Source organism: Lycorma delicatula, chromosome 4 (genome assembly GCF_047948215.1).
Source record: "Lycorma delicatula isolate Av1 chromosome 4, ASM4794821v1, whole genome shotgun sequence".
Classification (NCBI taxonomy): Eukaryota; Metazoa; Arthropoda; class Insecta; order Hemiptera; family Fulgoridae; genus Lycorma; species Lycorma delicatula.
Window position 1 is genome coordinate 14,054,823 of NC_134458.1, and position 19,408 is coordinate 14,074,230.

Consider the following 19,408-nt stretch of genomic DNA (forward strand, 5'->3'; position numbering starts at 1 on the left):
TGATAGTCAACGATAACATTATTTGTTTTAAATAGTAACTTTTGAAACGATAAAACTAATCAACATTTAAAATAATATTTTTTTCCGATTTATTTAAAAAAGGTTTTCAGGCTTCTTTGCGAACAGGGTGTTAATAAAATCATAAATTACCGGGGATGTTATCAACTACCTTAATAATTCACCCGTGCACAAAAAAGGACTGCATCTTAATACACTTGAACATTATGAAATATAAAAAACACAAAAAACACACATCAACGATACACCAAATTAGTGGACACAATTAAAAAAATACACATTTTTTGACCGCATTACTCGTATATGCGCGTGCCTAGTTATGCTACGTCAGCAGTAAAATTAGCGGACGTGGTGCGAGAACAGCATAACTAGCCGCTGAAAATCTTCAAACAAGAACTTTGTAAAAATATTTTATTATAAAATTATGTTCGATCAATAATCACAAAAGGTTATATTTTAAAATTGTATCGTTCATTTATTTACATATATTAAAATATCATTTTACAAAAGAATGTAATTCTACTATCATTAAAAATAAAGAAATTAACTTTTAATTTAATTAAGAAATAATACACTAATAAAATAAGAGTACGATTAGAGTATTTTATTTTTAATATCTACACAACATTAAATACAAAATAAAGCATAAAAATTCCTAATATGAATAAAATTGCATATAACTTTAAATTACCAGTACAGATGTACTGTGCTGTCATTTACATTAGAGGTTGTAAAATGACAATAAGTGAAGTAAAAAACTATCAAAGCAGAAAATAAATAACCGATAAAAACCGCATTAATTTAATTTGCATTTGCATTAGTTTAAAGCAAAAATAAATATAAATAAAAAATCAATTAACTGCACACAAAATTTGATATTTTATACATTAAAAAAAAAAACGGGTTAAAAAATGTCTCATAATACCGAGTAACAAAATCTCTTAAATATTACATTGAAATAATTTCAATTAATAAGAAATTTTTTCTCATACACCAAATCCCTGACTGAACCCAAATTGCGAATTATTAATATTTCTTTCAACTTTCTGCAAAACCTAATCCGATGTAATAGTTTGTTAGCTAATAAATATAATAATTTGTAATATATGTAGAAAAATTTAGTGTTTTCTGTGAATTTGTTACTCTTTCACGCAAACACTGCTCCACCGATCGAACTGAAATTTTACATGAACACATATTTTTTATAGCTGCAAAGAACACAGAACTATTGCCGTTACGAACGTTTCACGGTTTCAAGACGGTGACCGTTTTAAAGGCATACAGTAAAAAACGGATTATATTTCTTGCCGATATTTAACTTTACTATGGCCGAATCGAATTCGGAGACCGCTTGCAGTATTTGAAATTAAATTTCTTACCAAAAACTTCTTTTTGTCTTTTTCGATATCTCGTTCGGTTATCGGTAAAATTAGCACAGCCTGAGTAATGTTTTCCGTCTGGTCTAAAGGACTGAACGCAATAAAAAATTCCGTCCATAACTAAAAAAAATAAAATATAACCTCCAAATAATTAAATACCCGCCAGATAATCAGAAAAACCCAGCAGAAAGGGACTTATGTCCAGGCTCTGCGATTAGTATATGAATATATAAATCTCCCGCTTTCCTTACGTTCCGTTCCACACTTTAGTTACATAAGAGAATATGCGCTACAAGACCACCCTGCAGAAGAAATCTGCTCTCTCGCTCGCTTAGTTATTTTCAGTTTGTATTTTATTTTAGATTTGTGTATAGGATAGACGAATACTTCCAGTAAATTATCCGGAGGTTTAAATGAATAATAAAATTATTAGATATTAATTTGATAAGCGAATGACTACCTTGCAGTACGGTATTACTCCGTTCGTACCGAATGAGTAGAGTAATAAGACAAACGACTACCTAAGGTTTAGAAGTTTGTTACTGCAACACAAATTTCACATATTCCAATTCCCGCTTCTCTTGTTTCATTAGAACAAATAAGAAATTTAAAAAGAAAAGAAAGCGTACCTGTAAAATTTAATATAGCGTTATTTACGAAACTTAGATCAAAATCGGTACATTAATTTTTTTTAAATTACACAATTTTAGTTTATAAGTCATCAAAATTTGACGAAAAAAATTATATTAACGTGGAAAACCAGCTTGAAAATTAATCCATTGTTGAAACAAATTAAATTACGTAATTATTAAAACTTACAAAATTCTAAGAAAATATTTATTTCTTTAGAAAACAAATAATGTTTTGGTAGAAAACTAGTTAAAACGATTTTTTAGTAAATTATTTTTATTTTTGAACGGCCAGCTAAAAAAAAAATTATGAAAATCTCAGATGAAATTCTCACAAATGCATTGATATTGAGGTAATAATGGGTTTTAATGATTCTGACTCTTAAGTGTGTGTGTCACCGCAATATTATATATACATGTATATATATTGTACAAATAAAAGAACTGTTAATATATATTTTCTATATTTATCATACGGTTACTTTAATTTATAAATATTTATGAGATGTAAAGTTTTACAAATAATAATTTATACAATGCGGTTTATAAAAAACACGGCTGATACAACAACAAAAAAGTTGGCTTTTTTAAAATCATAGAACTTTAGTTTCTTTCAATCAGGTTAACCGTATAGTTAGAGATTAACTAAACGTGAGACATGAATGTTGGACTTGAATTCTCAATAAATAACAAGCTTTGCACGTATCGCTTACTTAAGAAAGTGATGAATTAAGTATTTCCCTCGACATCTTCAGTAAGCCGAATACGCTATTGCCCGTCAACGTACGAAGTCCACCGAAGTACAGATGATATCGAGCTCTACTAGCAACACCTTCAATCTTGTTTACCGCTGAGACTGTTTCTATAGTGAACATCAATACTCATCTAGAGAATGCGACTCTGACTGGTGTCGCTTGTACTGCGAGTACTTCACATGCGCCATCGTAGCAAGGGGGATTGTAACAGAGGAAATAGTCCACCGAACTAAGCAAGAAGCTGAAGATTAAATGAAGAACAATACGCTGCTGCATTACTGTTACGGACAGCCTGATTGTATTCATTCATTATTATGTTATTATCGACTACAAAATGGTATGGTTACACATAAACAATATTACATAATAATTTGAGAAAGAAAAGTCTATAAAATGTGGTTGTTTTAGTGTAACATAAACGTTAGTGAAATTGTTTTATTGTTTCTGAAATAGATAAAATTATAATAATCTAAAAAAAGCTTTAACAAATATTCTATACAATATAGCTAGCTAATCATCTATAAATATTATAAACAATATTGAAATAGATTATTTATATTTATGCTCCAATTATATCTCAAAATTTAGGCCATAAAAATATAAAAAAATTCTAATAAAAATGATAACATTTTTTTTCTTCGTAGATACAAATTATAATATAAATAATTAAATGATTATGATAAAAAACGGCAACATTTCTATCTGTAATACGTAATAATCGAAACTTTTAACTGAAATATTCTTTAAATAAAAATACATATTTTATTATATGAAAATTATGTCGGAAGATGAAATTATCTAAAAAGTGCTGAAATTAAAAGTTTTGTTTAAAAAATAGACTATTCCGATGAAATTTTTGCAGCAAATGTTATAAAATTTAAATAATTTATCCCTTATTTACCGTCTAAACTGAATGTTTTTTTTTTGTCTTCAGTCATTTGACTGGTTTGATGCAGCTCTCCAAGATTCCCTATCTAGTGCTAGTCGTTTCATTTCAGTATACCCTCTACATCCTACATCCCTTTGTTTTACATATTTGTTTTACATATTCCAAACGTGGCCTGCCTACACAATTTTTTCCTTCTACCTGTCCTTCCAATATTAAAGCGACTTTTCCAGGATGCCTTAGTATGTGGCCTATAAGTCTGTCTCTTCTTTTAACTATATTTTTCCAAATGCTTCTTTCTTCATCTATTTGCCTCAATACCTCTTCATTTATCAATTTATCCACCCATCTGATTTTTAACATTCTCCTATAGCACCGCATTTCAAAAACTTCTAATCTTTTCTTCTCAGATACTCCGATCGTCCAAGTTTCACTTCCATATAAAGCGACACTCCAAACATATACTTTCAAAAATCTTTTCCTGACATTTAAATTAATTTTTGATGTAAACAAAGTATAATTCTTACTGAAGGCTCGTTTCGCTTGTGGTATTCGGCATTTTATATCGCTCCTGCTTCGTCCATCTGTAGTAATTCTACTTCCCAAATAACAAAATTTTTCTACCTCTGTAATCTTTTCTCCTCCTATTTTCACATGCAGTGGTCCATCTTTGTTATTTCTACTACATTTCATTACTTTGGTTTTGTTTTCATGCGATAGTTCTTGCGTAGGACTTCATGTATGCCGTTCATTGTTTCTTCTAAATCCTTTTTACTCTCGGCTAGAATTACTATATCATCAGCAAATCGTAGCATCTTTATCTTTTCACCTTGTACTGTTACTCCGAATCTAAATTGTTCTTTAACATCATTAACTGCTAGTTCCATGTAAAGATTAAAAAGTAACGGAGATAGGGAACATCCTTGTCGGACTCTCTTTCTTATTACGGCTTCTTTCGTATGTTCTTCAATTGTTACTGTTGCTGTTTGGTTCCTGTACATGTTAGCAATTGTTCTTCTATCTCTGTATTTGAACCCTAATTTTTTTAAAATGCTGAACATTTTATTCCAGTCTACGTTATCGAATGCCTTTTCTAGTCTATAAACGCCAAGTATGTTGGTTTGTTTTTCTTTAATCTTCCTTCCACTATTAATCTGAGGCCTAAAATTGCTTCCCTTGTCCCTATCCTTTTCCTGAAACCAAATTGGTCTTCTCCTAATACTTCTTCCACTCTCCTCTCAGTTATTCTGTATAGAATTGTAGTTAAGATTTTTGATGCATGACTAGTTAAACTAATTGTTCTGTATTCTTCACATTTTCTGCCCCTGTTTTCTTTGGTATCATGACTACAACACTTTTTTTGAAGTCTGACGGAAATTCCCCTTTTTCATAAATATTTTCATCCTCCTCAACTTCCTCTTCTTCCTCTATAACACCATTTTCTAATTCATTTCCTCCGTATAACTCTTCAATATATTCCACCCACCTATCGACTTTACCTTTCGTATTATATATTGGTGTACCATCTTTGTTTAACACATTATTAGATTTTAATTTATGTACCCCAAAATTTTCCTTAACGTTCCTGTATGCTCCGTCTATTTTACCAATGTTCATTTCTCTTTCCACTTCTGAACACTTTTCTTTAATCCACTCTTCTTTCGCCAGTTTGCACTTCCTGTTTATAGCATTTCTTAATTGCCGATAGTTCCTTTTACTTTCTTCATCACTACCATTCTTATATTTTCTACATTCATCCATCAGCTGCAATATATCGTCTGAAACCCAAGGTTTTCTACCAGTTCTCTTTATTCCGCGTAAGTTTGCTTCTGCTGATTTAAGAATTTCCTTTTTAACATTCTCCTATTCTTCTTCTACATTTTCTACCTTATCTTTTTTACTCAGACCTCTTGCGATGTCCTCCTCAAAAATCTTCTTAACCTCCTCTTCCTCAAGCTTCTCTAAATTCCACCGATTCATCTGACACCTTTACGTCAGGTTTTTATACCCCAATCTACATTTAATTATCACCAAATTATGGTCGTTATCAATGTCTGCTCCAGGGAAAGTTTTGCTGTCAACGAGTTGATTTCTAAATCTTTGCTTAACCATGATATAATCTATCTGATACCTTGCAGTATCGCCTGGCTTTTTCCAAGTGTATATTCTTCTATTATGTTTTTAAATTGGGTGTTGGCAATTACTAAATTATACTTCGTGCAAAACTCTATAAGTCGGTCCCCTCTTTCATTCCTTTTGCCCAGCCCGTATTCACCCACTATATTTCCTTCCTTGCCTTTTCCAATGCTTGCATTCCAGTCTCCAACTATTATTAAATTTTCATCTCCTTTTACGTGTTTAATTGCTTCATCAATCTCTTCTGAATGATTAAAATAAAATTTATAAAAGTACATATAAAGTAATTAACGGCATCACATTAAAAAAAAAAATAAAATTCAATAAAAAACCGATTTTTAAATTTTTATTTACTTTTTACTGGCTGTACATTAATTTTTTTCAGAATTAAATTCTCTACAAGTTTTTTTACTAAATCTTTCGCATATTTTAGTAATTTAATAAAACTTTTGTACTAAAAACCTTGTTTTTGACCCCGAATTTTGTGTTTTACGTCAGATATCATATAAACTACTGGAGTTTGAGTTCTGAAATCTCTTTCATCCTATTTCTAAGCTCAAATTACATAAGAAATCACCAACTTTATTCCTTAATTTGGATTCCAAAAATTACAGTAGGGCTTCTGTTTATTAGAAGAACTGAAATATGGGCGAAAGTTTTCGCTAGCCATAACTGGATAATAAAGCTTATCCAGAACTATGTTTATGTGAAAGTTTTTAATTATTTTCACTATTAGAACATGACCTGAAAGTTTCTCCGTTTCTTCACGAGACAACCTGTATAAATATATAGTATATATATATATATATATATATATATATATATATACTATATATTTACGCTTACATATGATTATCCTATAACAATACAATTCTAAGCAATGATGAAAAAAAGTTAAATGATCTCCTTTGAAAAATTAATTTTTTTATTTTAAAATCTTCCATTGATGTAATTTAGAAGGAACTACTGGACCACTAGAGTATCTTTCATTACAAAATAAAATAAAATAATGAAAAAAAAACATCTATTTGGTACGTTGGGTCGACACCCAGTATTGAATACTAGAAAAAAAACTTACTGGTTGAATAGAGTAATACCTTAATTCCTCTGTTTGAAATTAATTAAAAATGAACAAAAAAATCAGATATAAAATTATAATTACGTTGGCTAGATGGAAAACTATTTTAAAACCCAACTTATTTCTTTAATAACATATGTTTAACAAAGATGTTTAAACCGTAGGTATAATTCCTATAAATTAAAAATTCAGGAAATCCAATTAAATTGTAATAAAAGACTTTTAATTTAATTTGAAATAAATAAGTTTAATTCGGAAGATAGGAAGTTTATTAGGACTGTAAAGAAGCATAATAAGAGCTTTTATTAGAATTAAAATTGAGGTAATCAGAAAAGGAAGATAGTCTTGTTTCGTGTAACTTGTAGATCTATACACGAGCGTGTATTTGTGTTAAAAAGAGAGGGTAGGGGGAAGAAAGTCTAAGAAAGATTAACGGTAACTTTAAGCCAAAGAATAGACATAAATAGACAGATGAAGAGGAGACCATGACTGGAGACAGTATGACGTCAAAAACAAAGTGAATTTCAGGACGAGTGATTGTGCCGTGTAGTCGGAAACAGGCAATATCTGTATTCCTACTTTAATTACAATTGCCATCAACATCATAACATAACAACTGTTTAAACTTCATCCGTTACTATTAAAACCAAAACGTTTATAATACTGTGGTCTCAAAATAACTTGCCGCGTTTATCTTAAATGAATACATTTATGATGGCTTTTTTCGAGAGAATCCAAAAAATACATGCGGTAATTTATGCTAAAATAATGTTAATAAATCCATGAACATGGTTAAAAATATTTAATTTAATAAAAATAATAGCCGAGGGACTAATTAAAACACTCCCTTTTATACATTTTATAATAAAAAAACAATTTCCGTACTAAGTTATGATCGTGCATATATATTTACATTGTTTTACATCAGAAGAGGGTACAATAGTTTGTTTCTTTAAACTGTCTGTACCGGTTTTGCTTAAGCGGTAAGACCGAGCATCAGTCACACACGATGCATCAGTTCCGATCCCTTAGTTTCTAATAGTTGTTGATTAAGATATCAATTTACTCTTCACTTTCCCTAACACGTGTTTAATTTCTGAAAATCCCTTTGTTGGCGACCACAGGGTGATTGCGTTTACCGCCCTATGTGATAGAGTAACATATCGAAAACACAATCTACGATGGAGACCAACTGTTGCAAAAGCTGAAACATTCGTCGACACAGTTGTGACAAAACTAGGGGACATGACTCCTTGGAGTCGTGAGGATTTCCAGACAGTTTTAAAAAACTATTCGGACAAACTGATCCCAAAACACCCAACTGTTAAAAAGAAAGCCTACTGGTAGTCGGAACACATAGCCTCATTAAGAACAGAGGCCAAACAATCCAGGCGAAGCTTACAAAGAAAAAACCAGGTCTGATTGAAATGACTGCATCTGCGTACAAGTCTGAGAGAAATAGACCGTGAGCAGAAATTAAAACGCCAAAAAAAGAAGTTTGGAGAAAACTTTTTGAAAATCTGAAGGTGGATCCGTGGGGGAAGGCCTATCAAATTGCAATGAAAAGATGTGGTAGACCCCTGATTCCACTGATCAGAGCACAGACCCTAAGAGGAGTTTTGAACCTCTTTCCGGTATTAGAACCAGATTATAATGAAACTGTGTTTACACAAGAAAGAAGGTTCTCTATAGAGGAATTTAGGTGAGCAATAGCTAGAATCAATGTAACGAAATGTCCGGGACCGGATGGTATAGAGGGAACACTTATAAAACAGTTACCACATAAGTGCTAGTGCAAGAGGCCTTGAACAAGGCACTGGAAAAGGGAATTTTCCCCAGTGTTTGGAAAGAAGTGAAACTGATTTTGATCCCGAAGCAAGTTTCTGAAAGACAAGAGGTCACATATAGATATACCAATATAATATACCAATTGAATACCATGGGTAAGATCCTTGAAAGAATCCTAGCCAAGAGGATTAAAGATGAGTTAGAAGAATCCGGGAGCTACTCACCGCAGCAGTATGGATTTGTAAGGGGAAAGTCCACGGTCGATGCGATTAACAGCATGTGTGACTGGGCAAAAGACAGGTCAATGGGTACCCGGAGAACAAGACGGATACCCCTGTTTAAAACGTTTTTTTATACGTATTTTTTATTTTAAACTTTTTAGTGCATTTAATATGAGTGGTTTTTAAAAAGTCTTTTTATTTTTTACATTTTGGTCTTCATAAGTTTATACTTTACAACTGCGCTAGTGCACAAGTTTGAGCGTATTTAGCAAAAGATCGGATCGGTACGTTTTACGGTTAGTGAGTGCAACAAAACATAGGGATAAACGATTAAATTTTCGGATAACCAAGATCCGGTCGACCAAGAATATACTCGATGCGTTAGATAGTTTGCATTCGATCTGCTGATACATACGCTGTTTGAATTGTGAAAATCGGGCGAGCGGTTGCCGAGATACTACGGTAGGACCCCATCACACCCCCCCACCAATTTTCAAACGGCGCCCCGGGGGCACTTTAAATATTATCATCTGACGGGTACCACTGGGAGTGGATGAAGTACCATCGACTGGGTGGAAACATTTTTTTAGAGCGCTAGGACTGACCGTTTTCGAGATATTTGCGATTTTCTTCCGAAAATTCGGATCAGGTTAAAAAGTAATAAATTTTCCCAAAACTTTGCTCGCTACTGTACAGAATTTGTAGTAGCAACTCTACACCCTAATATATATCTCACTTAAAATTTTTTTCACTGAAAAAACATGCATGTAAACGAGGTTCCTTAAGTTAAAGGGACATTTTTTCGCTTAGCAACTTAGGGGCACCTAAGCGACTTGATAATGTTGCTAAAATATGTTGTCATCAGCAACAAACCTGTATGCAAACTTTCTGAGCAATTGATAAGCGGAATGCTTCAAAATTCGACTGAAAGGTTCCATACCACGATTCTCACATACATAGTCCAAGAACGAGTTAATATAAGAGTGGTAAAAATAAGTAAGCTAAATATTTGCGTATTGTTTTATTCGATTATGAATTTATTTATTTTTTTATATAAATATAAGACTAAGAACAATTAAAAAATTTATGATGTGAATTTGCTTATTGATTGGAATAAACATTAGTATAAAAAATACCAAAAAAAACCAAACATTTATACCGTAAATTAGTATAAAAGAAATAGTTAAATTAAAAATTTACTATAAAATAAAAAATATTTATACCGTATGTACGAGTATACTGTAAAGTTTTTATACCGTATGTATACTTTCTTCCACGAGTAGCATATTATAGCCCCGCCCTAGCGCAACCATCGCATATATCAGATTTGTGCCAATTCGGCTTCTACAAGCTATACCTAATAAATATGTTATATAAAAAGAAATTTCTTAATACGTTTAAAATGATTTTTTTTCAAAGATGTGCATACAAACAGGTGTAAATCATTAAAAATGAATATTTAACTCGGTACAATCTGAGCTGACGTCTAGAAGAGTTTTTGGCTGCAAAATTATAGTTTTAAAATAGATACTATTTTACTCCAACTATGCTGGGATGGGCTACGGTATTTCTTCAAGCTGTCTGAGTTTATTCTTCAGTGATTTTTAGGAACCCATTAAAAAATTGGCTCTGGAGAAAAATAATTTTTTCATCTACCTGAACTAGTTAATGAAAAATCGTCTATCGGTAATGCGGTGCTCCCGTCCTTGGTATAGTTACTTCGATCTGTAAAAATTAACTATCGGGATGTATACCTAAAGGCCTATAAAAGACTTTACAGCTAACCATCTTTTGGAGGAAGCTTCTAAGTCGATCTATAAATAGTGCAAATCACTTTTTGCCGTGATTCTCTCCGAGGATAGATAAAGTTTTTCACCACTCATCTGTTTTTTTCATATGCTTGATCAATTTTAATCCGGATTTGTTTCTCTAGGTCTCGATCAAATGTCTAATCGGCCTTTGCGGACCGGAAGATAAGGTTATGTATCAAGCTAGAGTTCCTTAGTAGGATTTTTCATTAGGGAAAGACCTGTCCAACAATTCTGTTACCTATTTGTGTCTGCACAAAATGAAAATAGCTGCAAGTATATTATGCCTTTTAACTTTTATAGTTTCATTTTTAAATAGCCGGTACTGATTAATGAATAATTGCTGATAATTAAATATAAATGATATATACATAACAAATGTAGATAAATGTCAAGTAGTAAATAAAATGCTCGGTTAAAAGGCTAATCCTCTTAACGCAAGGTCATTGCTATGACCTCAAACGATAAAATACGGGTGGTGATGAGGTAGCTGGCTCTTAATATAGAAGCATCAACCCACCGGGTTGGTCTAGTGGTGAACGCGTCTTCCCAAATCAGTTGATTTAGAAGTCGAGAGTTACAACGTCAAGTCCTAGTAAAGTCAGTTATTTTTACACGGATTTGAATACTAGATCGTGGTACCGGTGTTCTTTGTTAGTTGGGTTTCAAATAACCACACATCTAAGGAATGGTCGAACTGAGACTGTACAAGACTACACTTCATTTGCACTCATACATATCATCCTCATTCATCCTCTGAAGTATTATCTGAACGGTAATTACCTGAAGCTAAACAGGAAAAAGAAAGAATATACAAGCATCATCAGCCAACAACCTAAACTGCTATTCCACCCTTTACCGATATCAGAACCCTTGCGTTCAACAGCCAGTGAAATATATCGCTATATATATAGAGCCCGGCGTATACGATCGCCATTTCGTAATACATATTACATCCTTGCCGGAATAACGAAATAAATTATGGGATTGTGACTCATTTAATTATAATAAATAGAATCTCTTTTATTTCGTATTGTAATTAATTACTGTTAACTGAAAAACGAATAGACGTACGTGAAAATTTATTATTATTCATTTTTATTTAATTTTTTATTCAACACAAATATACAAATATAAAAATGTATGCAGTCATAAATAATATTATCTAGAAGCAATTGTAGTTCATACTTAAAATAAAAGTAAAATATTCTTTCTGTCATGTAGAAATATTATCACAAATATTTATTTGAAATTAAAATAAAAGCTGTAAAATTATATTGTTAATCTCTCCTGATATGATCACGGGGCTTAAAAATTAATCTTTCACCACGATTGTCTAAACGAAAGATTATTATTATTAGAACTAATATAATTATTATTCTTAAAAAAAAATTTGGCACTTCTTTTATATTTACTCTTAAAGAGAAGAAGCAGAGTATAGAATTAATTTTCCTTAATTCTGTAGATAGTTTTTAAACGTTTGATGAAAACAAAAAATTCAACACGGTTGTTAACTAATAAATTTTATGAAAATTTATTTCGGGATTTTCCTTTTAAACTATAATTAAGAAAATAAAATCGGAAAAATAATTCAGTTTATATTTCAAAATTACTGAAATCAAATTAACAAAAACAATAGGAAAGAAAAAATTTAACGTCGAATAGATAGTTCGAGCAGATAAAAGTTCTTAGATTCAGACTATTTTAAATTTTGTTTTACAATACGAATCGCGTATCGATGCACCGAAACAAAATGGTTTCTTGATATTAACATGACAAAAATAAAAAAAAGTGTTTAAAAATTAAGTATTAATTGTAACAGTAACAAGTATTTTAAATATTAGGGAAAACATTCGCAATTATTTTAAAGAATTTCAGATCATCTTTTAACTGAAGAATGATTAAAACAAAAAACAAAATAAATTTTTTGATTATCTTCGTCCAAGAACCATGTCGATTAATTTCTATTAATCGTGAAATATAGTGAAGTGGGAAAGGAACAGTCTAAAAACCTATAAATATTGATTCAAAAATATCTCGACTACATTTTTTCTTAGTAAGCGATGTTAGCATAAGGTAGGCGAAGTCGGTTTTAAGTGTTCTGAAAAACTTATGTGATATTTTATTCGTGCTTGCGATGAACTAAATTCTAAAATGTAAAGAATGAAATATGTGTAATAAAAAAGAGAAAAATAAAGAAATCTGTTGTTTCAATATTATCAAGCGGTTAGTAATTAAAACAATAACGTGAAACAGTTAACTAGTGGAGTTCACATTCAGTTAAAGCTGTAGAAAATGAAGTATCTGGGAAAAGTAATTTAAATTTACTGATGCAAAAGTAGAATTGTTGATATTCAGTCTTCCTTCAATAAAATGTTGCTCGAAATTTACCAGAAAATAAGTGGTTATTGTAATTTTTAATGTACATTTCAATTAATCTACACGCCAAAAACATGAATGCTATTTAATAATAAAATGCAATTCTACCGGAAAAATTAAAAAAACAAAGAAATCATTAATAACAAACTCCCACAGATTTAAATACATCCCACAGATTGAAATTTATTATTTAGATCTTAAAATTTACTCCCACTCACAGTGATAATTTAAAAAGTTCTTAACCTTAGGATATCATTTATTTTTTAACTAAAAAGAAAATTATGAATAATAATTTTAAATTTACTTATTAAACCTTCTTTTTTTAAGAGGTTTTAAGAGCGCATAAGCAGTGTTAGGGCTCGCTAACAGGTTCCACCAGTTATAACCAAGAGCGTACGTATACCTTCTTTTTTTTTTTCCTACTCTCCCCGAACGGATATGCAATTAAGTATACTCAGTCGGGGAGAGTGTCCTTTTACTCTCAAAGGAGATGTCCCCCACCCGCCGGAAATACGTTCGGCACGGCAGGTTGGCCTCCCCGGTTTCGGATCTTTTGTTTTACATTGCCTGCCTCTAATCCCCCGCTTTAGAGCCAAGGTCCGGCTATGCCGTCCCGCAGCGCCTCAGCAGGGAACCGGGACTCGGTCTTTACGCCTTTGGCCTCTAATCGACAGCGCCGACCCCACAAAGAGCCTAGGCTCCCGCAGGGACGACCCCGCCGACCGGGACTTGGTCTTTTATTTTAACCCAAACTCAAACTCCCCTGGAGTTCACCCCCTTCTCAGGTACCCGCACACCAAGGCGTACAGGCCCTCCATGGAGTGACTGTCCGCCCTACCCTACTGTTTATACTCCCATTCTTCTGTCTTCATCCTCTTTGGCCCGCAGGACCTCCCCGGCGAACCTGCGGAACCATTCCCAGTTCTCATTGTTGTACCCCAACCAGTTTATGAGATTAGTACGTATACCTGCGCATTACCGAATAAACCTACACCCCTGCCTGCCACCCTTCCTGGTACTACTTATAAAAGTATTTCAACAGAAGAAGGGGGAATCGCCCGCACACACACTCAATAACAAACCAACAGGATGTCACACACCACACAAACACATACAACACATCATATACGAACACCGACAACATCGCACAAGAACCATGCAGAAAACAGGAAAAAGCTTCTAACATCCACAACACCCACGCGATATACTCCGAAGCAGCAGTCAACACAGAAATCTTAAACAGTCACACTTACCAGTGGCTACCATCAGATGCACTAGCAGAATATCCCCGGCCTCATCGCACTTAGGTGACCCCCTCACGTACGGTGGAACCACTAGGCACTCGGCCAAGAACCTGTCCACCCCCGCGCTCTCTGACGCCAATCTCCTCTGCGGGACTCCTCATATAAATGCAGCTTCCTCATGACCGTCCTAACGAATCTTTCCACAGTCTTCAATTGTATCTCACCTTGTAATAGGATCCGTAGGGTATCTTCAGGGAGAAACATGTGCTCACATCTCAGATTGCCGAGCATCTCTCTACGCTCTATGGCGAATCGCGGGCAGAAAGAATACATGTTGGGGAGGGGGGTCTCTTCTACCCCGCACCACTGGAAATGTTCAGATAGGTCGAGCTCGAATCTGTACAAATAAGAACTGCATCCATCATGACCCACCAGGAATTGTGTTAACTCAGAATCCAGCTTGCAATGGTCCTTCGGCAACACCCGCTGATGACCCCAGTAAGGCGATGGGTCCACTTACCCTTCGTGACCCTCCCACGTTCCTGTCATGTTTGTGCGATCTCTTCTACTTCTTCAGCAAAGCGCTTCCTTTCCTCCAATGGGTGTGCCCTCTGCATTATCATCATGTCTATAGGCGGCAGTCCAGCAATCCCCTCATATCGCCTCCCTGGACACCGTCCTATAGGGGCCCGCTGCTCTGATGCAGCACCTCCTGTGGATGCATTCCAATTTACCCCTGTACTTGGAAAATCTAACAACGCCCGCCCACAATTCAGCGCCATGTAGCAGAGTTGAATAGACCACACCAGTAAGCAGTTTCCTGCTTATTGTGTGGGCCCTCTTGTATTCGGGAGTAGACTAGTAATAAGCCTCCTCGTTTTCTCGCCCTTCTCACAAGCCCGAAATACGTGAGCACTAAACTTTATTCTGGAGTCAACACAGATTCCCAAGTGTTTTATGGCCACCTGGGATACAATTTCTATCAAGGATCAGATGTAAAGTTATCCTCAGCCTTGCGGCAGAGATTATCACCATCTCCATCTTTTCAGGAGCCAACACCAGTGTTACTGCAGCTAATCCTTGTACTTCACTAATCCTTGTACACGGCTAAGTTACCTTGCCTACAGCCTCATACCTTGTTTCCACCTCTACTAGCAACGCTATATCATCAGCGTAGGCAAATAATGTAACCGATTGTGGAAGAACAACCCGAAACACTCCATTATAAGCCATGTTTCAGAGGGTCGGTTAAAGGACCGACCCCTGCGGCATCCCTCTATCGAGATTCTTCTCAACATACCCATCATGCAGTCTAAAGATCATCCGTCGTCCGATGAGGTAATTCGCACCATCCGTCGCAGGTAAGAAGGGACAAATAGGTCCTCCAATGCTCCCATTATTACTCAGTGGCGGATGCAATTAAACGCGTTTCGTACGTCCAATGTAACTATCACGCAGATCATTCCGTCACCTCTCCTCAAAACTCTCCCCGCTAAGTCGCAGGCAGCAGCCATGGCATCGAGTGCAGGCTTACCACTACGAAATCCACACTGATTCACAGAGAGCCCGCCCTGCTCTTCCAGTACACCAATTATCCTTTGCTGGAGCATACGTTCCAGCACCTTTTCTAGAGCATCCATCATCGCCAGCGGCTGGTACGAGGAGAGAAGTGCCAAATCCCTCCCCGATTTAGGAACTAGCAGCAGCCGCTGATGCTTCCATCTGTCAGGAAAAAGTGTCTCTTGAAGACAGGCGTTGTATGTCTCTAAAAACGCCTCTGGCTCAGCTCCAGCCGCCACCCTGACAACCGTATTAGGCAGAAGATCCAGGCCAGGAGCACTGGCTGACGGTATTCGTGTAATCGCTGCCTCCAGTTCTGCATCGGTAATCAGCGGTGTAGTTCCAGCCGCTCCACTCATCTCAGGGAGTAATTCGTCCTCCGAGGGGAAGAGCCCGTCAACTATGTTCAGCACATTTTGCGTAAACCTCATAACTGTACCACTGGGTCTTACTGTATTCTTCATTACAACCGCATAGGGCCTCCCCAGAAGGTCCATCTCCATCTCCTCGATTAGTTGAGAGCGAAATTTTCTCTTTGACTGTATAATTAGCTTAGCCTCTCTCCTGTTTTATTATACAACTCAGCGTATACTACTTTGACCGAATGCAAGTATGCCCTTGACATACGCCTCCTATCCCTGTGGAATTCTTCTCGCTTGCTGTCTATATCGGCAGTCCATCAATATGCAGGCGGACAACCCTTGCAAACGCACTTACGTGGGAGGAATTCGCCGGCTTCTTCAAGACAATCGGCGAGACATGTGGCCTTCCTTCTACCGTGGAGACCCGACGTACTACACGTAGGTCTAGCCGTTCGGTAAAAACACCAAGGTCAAAGTCTCTGGTGCTCCAGCTCGTGAATATAGGTGGTCCATCACCACCAGCTCCGGTACCAGCGATGGTTATCAAGATCACTTGATGATCGCTGGCCGTGTAGTCTTCCCACACTCTCCACTGTGCAATGAGGGCAGCTAGCTCAGGGGAGGCAAAATTTACTTTGATTATAGACCCCGAAGGCTCTCTCCGAAATATATATGCATCGCCAACATTTAGCACTACTACATCCAGTGCCGCAGTCATATCCAAAGCACCGAACCTCTTGCGTTTGTCCTGGCAGATCCCCACTCAGTCGTCCAGGCATTAAAATCGCCTGTCACCAGCACTGGTTGACGTGTAAACATGTCCCTCACCATAATAGTTAAAATCTCTTTATAACACTCTATCCTAATGTGGGTGAAAGGTAGGTGGAGTAGTAGGTAACCCCTCCCACCAACACCCTTACAAATCCCCGTCCTAGCCGTACATCACAGGCAGGAAGTCCCGTACAGTACCAGATCGCCGCAGTCCCGTCCTTAGAGATCAGCCAACCAGGACGCGGTCGAAAAGCGCACTGTTCGGAGATGAGCGCGACGTCCGCGCCCACCTCCACTGCGTAACTGACCTGAAGGTCCTGTGCCAGCACTGGTAAAAGCTGTAAAATCATAAAAAGCTAATAAAAATTCAACTCGTCATTTATTCTGACCTATAGTACCGTAATACCGTATAGTATGTAACTAGTTAGAACCTCGTCAAAAGTATTCTTTTGAGTCACTCGCTAGGGTAAAAAGGTAAATTTAAGAAAACTCTAAAAAACTTTTTTTTTTAATAGTAGTGATAATCATTAAACCTCATCGATAAGAGTTGAAAAGTGTACCAAGACTAATAAAATTTCATTTAGAATTAAGTGTTTAAAAAAACCATCAAGGTTTAAGAGGTTGAAAAGAAATTTAGAAAACTCCAAATTCTAAGAACGATATGAATTTACTTTTATTATACTTCAAAAAAGGTACAGATTCTCAAATTGAACCGTATATATTTTTTATGTTCAATAACGGAGAAATTTCAGAAATTATTTTTATTTTATAGAACAAACTATTCTGGTATTTTGTAATAAACGTTTTTTCAGATATCACTGCTAGATAATTTTAACGAAAATTACACCAGCTATATAAACTACATGAGGATAACTTTATCGTCATTATTGCTTAGTATTGGATATCTAAATCGTAATGATGTATTAAATTAAGCGACTCTGATAGTCATGAAATTTCATAAAACTGTTTTGGAATTATTAAGGTAAATTACAAAAAATTAAAAAAAAATGTTTAAATACTTGCATACGTTTTAGTCATACTTTAATCAAATTATTATCTACATTGTATGATTTAATTAGTATGTTAATATGGATTTACAACCCCGCATAGCCGTTTTGTAGATTTTGAAATTTTTTACACCCCAACCCTTAATTTTCACCCTTAATTTATCCCAGTACGAGGGGATGTTTGAAAATTAATGGTGGAATATCGTATTGTCACCCGACCTTAATAACTGTGCAAAATTTCATCAATCGGCAATGTCAGGAAGTATGTTAAATTAAGGATGCAAGATTTAAGGACTAACATGAAAAATAATTGAAGATATTGTGAATTAAAATAAGCAAGTATTAAAAGAAAAAAGAAAAAGACAAATACATGCACGCGCGCGCGCGCGCGCACACACACACACACACACACACACACATATTCTAGAAAGCCTAAGTTACAAAACCATTATTAATTTTTAGTTTAAACAGTTTTCTTTCTTTTTTTATTTTAGTAATTATAAGCTTTCTTGCCAGTTACTTCTTTAGAATGTTTTTTTCCAAACGAGCACGCTTTTCCTAACCTTCCATATTAAAAAAAAATTGATAAACTTGTAATACTTTTCTAGCAGTGGTTATTCATTTTTATATAATAGAAAAATAATTGTACATGAAAAAAGTTACCTAATATTTCTTTTTTGGGGTTGGGAGGTGAATTACGTTGAAAATTTATTGTAAAAATTGTTACTGAAAGTATATTATTTTACGTTTTAATATTATTAAAAGTTTAAATAAAGTTAAAATAGTTTTGAAAAATTCAAAAACTCGATGTTAACATTTTTATCGGCTACCCAATTCTAATATTGCTCCCAAGATATTTTTTCCAGGTGTCTTTCCTTACTAGTACGCCTAGAAGACATTAAAAAATTTGGTTAAAAAATATGCGACAAATAAAAAGATAGTTTTTCGATTTTTGGAGAAGGGGAATTTTTTGGTAAATTAAAAAAAAAACAGCGTATATTAAGCGCGCATATATGCTCTGAGTTATACACATATAAAATAGAGTTATATTTGCAAAAGTTTGAGAAAATTGATCCCCAACCGCTTAGAGATATTAAGCCCAAATTTCACCGACAAATTTTACCGTGTACACGAATGTTCGTACGTACAAAAGTTTTTTAAAATCTGTTTATCCAGTCAAAAGTTATTAAGCTTCAAACACGCCTACGTACGTACGAACATTACCCCTCACTTTCTTTTACTTTTGGAGTCCCTGGGTCAAAAACCTATACCCCATTTTTTGATTGATTACCATACTTTGCTTCTTACAGCACAGCTCTAGAGTTAAGATGCCAGGAAAGTAATAACTTTAAAAAATGTAAAATAAAATAGCCTTTAAAAAATAAAA